The following is a 3,917-nucleotide window of genomic DNA, read 5'->3' on the forward strand; positions in this document are numbered from 1 at the left end:
CTAAAATCTATGTACTGTTAGAAACACAGGTGTGGGGGTTAGTGGTAAAGGGGGCCAATATATGGTGACAGAAGATGGTTTGACTATGAGTGGTGGGCACATAGTGCAATATACAGATCTTATAACAGAAATCCACACTTGAAACCTATATGATCCTATTAACCAATGTCAATTCAATAAATTTAATAATTTCTTTTTAAATCTTAGGAAAAAAAAAGAAACACAGAGAGGAGCAAGCCCTCAAATGCCTGAAGATAAAGAAAAGTACTTAGGTATTTTTATAAAGCTGCTTACATTGTAAAATGTGTTCATTTAAACTGAATTCTCAACATTTTTCAACTCTGTGTAGAGATGGTCAGACTCCAAACAGCTACTGTTTCACATTGAAGCTTTTTGATTTTTCCAGTGTCCATCCAAATCATGAGAAGAAAGTCATTTTGAAAGAAACCATTATTCTCTGAGTTAATATGCTTAGTTGGGTGAATTTTCAAATTAGCATAACCTGCTGATACATTTGTTGATCTGAACAACTTGAATTATTCCTACAAAACAGTATAACACAGGCAAGAAAAAGTGTACAAAATGACCATAAAACTAGATCTGGAGAGGGGCATTATTTGATTATGGCATGTTTGATTCCTTTTGTTAGTTGAAAAAATTGCTTTTGCAATCAAAGATCTTGCTTAGAATTTTGAACTAAAAAGAGACTCAAAAACTTACTAAAGAAGATTCTCATAAGTATTGTTTCCAATCCCACTGGCAGCATCGAGTAAATAAGAAAAATTTTTTTCTATCATTTTTGGTGTCATTACCAAATAATTAAACACAAGTATAGTTTCTGGCAATTTCTTCAGATGGCTTCTAACTAAAATTTTTAACAAAAATCATTTACATCACTTTTGTTAGGAACTACCAAAAGAGTAAAAATTACATGTAATCATCTCTCAAACTATGAATGCACATTAATTAAATTTCTTGGTGTAAGTTTTACCCTTATTATTTTTTCTTAAGCTATGTGAAATTGATCTGAATATTTTTATTTCCTAACTGATTTTAAACATATTTCTTCTTCTCATTGGAGAACATTTAAGTAAACTGATTAAATATACCACTGCATGGGTTACTTCTTTATTTCCATTTATGGTATGTGATACTAGTTTTCCACATAGAAATATAAATGTTTCTTTTAAAATACATTTATATTAGTAAAAATGAGTCAACTTAAAGAAAATAGTGTACACTGAAATTTGAGAAACACTGACATAATAAAATTAAAAGTGCTCCCCTCTTCGGTGTGACTCAGTTGAGAGTTTTCTTGAGCACCAAAAATTTGCCGGTTCGAATCCCAGTCCGGGCACATACCCAGGTTACTGCTTTGTTCCCTGGTCAGTGTTTCTCTTTCTCTCTCTCCCTTTCCCTTCCTCTCTCTCTAAAATCAATAATAACCTGTCCTGGCCAGTTTGGCTCAGCGGTTGGAGCGTCGGCCTGCGGTACAGAGAGACCCGGGTTCGGTTTCCGCTAAGGGCACGTACCTCGGTTGCAGTTTGTCCCCGGCCCTGGTTGGTCATGCGGGTGGCAGCCACTCGATGTGTCCCTTCAGGTCGATGTTTCTCTCTCTCTCTCCCTCCCGCTCTAGCTGAACAAAAAAATGGAAAAATGCCTCGGGTGAGGATAAAAATAAATAAATAAATAAATAAAATAAAATAAAATCAATAATAACCTGTTAAAGATTTATTTAAAGTACTGTACTTGCCTAAATGCCAGGCAAATAGTAAATGCATGATGAAAGGTAGCTACTATTTTTAAAACTTTCTGTGTGTTTGTTAATCCTAATTTTCCATTGATTTTAGAGAGAGTGGAGGAGGGAGGGAGAGAGAGAAAGAGAAACATCCATGTGAGAGAGACAAATCAACTGGTTGCCTCCTGCATGACCCGGACCAGGGCCAGGGATCAAAGCTGGAACCCAGGTAGGTGCCCTTGACTAGGAATCAAACTTGCAACCCTTCAGTCCCTGGGCTGATGCTTTAACCACTGAGCCAAACCAGCCAGGGTACTATTTTTAAAACATTTTTACTTATATTTTTAGTTAAGTGAAATTCTACATTTATATTATTTAATTTGCAACTTAAAATTTATTTAACAAATAGATATTGCCCGGCCACACATGCCAGACCCTGGGAATTCAAAGACCAAAATGAAGGAAACAGCCCCTGCTTCCAAGGAGCTATCATTTCAGTGAAGAGAGGTATACTAAACAACTAATAACAACATAATTTTTTTTTAGTTTAATTTAATTCAATTTAATGTTTTTTTATCACCATGTATCCCCTCTCCCACACTCCACCCCCCACAACAGTTGTCCATGTTTATGAGTTCTCTCTCTCTTTTTTTTATGCTCAATCCCTCTACCCCCATCAACATAATGTTTTATTTCTTATAATGGAGCTGACAGAGTAGGCAGTTAGACAGGCATGAGCAGAGGAGAAGTGATAGGGCAGGTACTGAATGTCACCAGGTGCCTAGCAACAGGCAAAACTAGGGGAAACAACTGTTATAGGCTAGGACCTTGCCCTCAGGGTGACCTTTCCGCCTGTAGCATGTTAGTCATGTGTAGACCCCCTTAGAGGAAGAACAAGGAGGCTGGAGAATAGCTTCATAGGATTCCCATACAAGCCCTTGCTCCACCACACCCTTAAGCATTAAGCCCTCTGCAGTGAGGTTCTGATCAATGTCAAATAGTCTTAGAAAAAGCCTCAGATCTGCTGACCACAGAGACAGAGTTTTTGTTGAACTAGATAACATCTAGGCCTCAGTTGTGTTTTAGCTCCAGGCCCAGAAAAGCAGCAAAACCAGATGAAATGACATCATGGCTGACATCAGGACCAGATGCAATGACTAATGACCCCCTTCCTTAGTGCCAAGTAATCAGTAGAGACCTTGAACTTGAAAGGGCACATCCGGAAACTGATAAATATTTTTTTGAGATACTCCCCTGACACCTCCCCTAAATTCCTGCCTTTAGAAAACATATAAAAACCCTTAAGGCAAGGGACACAGGGCTCTCTCTCTCTCTCTCTCTCTTCCTCTCTCTCTCACCTCTCCTCTCCCCACTTCTTTCCTTAGGTGTGTATCCAAGCACCCCCCCCCCTTTTTTGTCTCTGTAACTTGTTTTGAGTCTATGCAGCCCAGCTGGTTTATTTCTTCTGCCTCTGTGACTTTCTAAATAAACTTTCCTTTTCACTAGAGTTCTTGGCTCTGAATTCTTTCTTAGCCAAACTCTTATGCGAGGTCTAACTCCATCATTAACAGAGCTATTTACAAAGTATTATAGGAACACAAGGGAAGACCCCCTAGGTCTGCTCAGAAGGCTCAGGGAATTCTTTCTTTTTTTTTTATTCTCACCCGAGGACATTTTTGCACTTCTTCAGATAGAGCAGGAGGGAGAGAGAGAGGAAGAGAGAGAGAGAAACATCGATGTGAGAGAGACATATCGAGTGGTTGCCACCCACACGACCCCAACTGGGGCTGGGGACAAACTACAACCGAGGTACGTGCCCTTAGCAGGGACCGAATCCGGGACTCTCTCTCTGGTCCACGGGCCTACGCTCTAACTGCTGAGCCAAACCAGCCAAAAAAGCTCAAGGAATTCTTTACAGAAAAACAATTGAGCAGAAGTGTGAAAGGACCCAAAAGCAGTTCCATACCCCAGGGATTAAAGCTTATGAAAGGAAACAGATGGGAGAAGAATCTGAATAGAAACGCAGGGGCAACCCTGAGGATCTTTGTATACCACTTGGAAAAGTTTCAGTTGTATCCTGTGGCCACTGAGTAACTTTAATCTGGGAAGTAAAATGATCAGATTTGTATATCAGAAAAATTACTCAAGCAGAAGCAATGTGGAGAAGCCATTGAAGAGG

At 39.3% G+C, this 3,917-nt stretch overlaps 1 long non-coding RNA gene across 1 annotated transcript; it reads left to right on the forward strand.

Annotated features, from left to right (window-relative positions):
- Positions 1–223: 223 nt before the first annotated feature.
- On the forward strand, positions 224–2,246 carry LOC118616850. The gene is made up of 2 exons (XR_004956717.1): positions 224–272; positions 2,148–2,246. It is a non-coding gene; the product is annotated as an uncharacterized LOC118616850 (long non-coding RNA).
- The last annotated feature ends 1,671 nt before the right edge of the window (positions 2,247–3,917 follow it).

Source organism: Molossus molossus, unplaced genomic scaffold, assembly GCF_014108415.1.
Source record: "Molossus molossus isolate mMolMol1 unplaced genomic scaffold, mMolMol1.p scaffold_m16_p_1, whole genome shotgun sequence".
Taxonomy (NCBI): domain Eukaryota; kingdom Metazoa; phylum Chordata; class Mammalia; order Chiroptera; family Molossidae; genus Molossus; species Molossus molossus.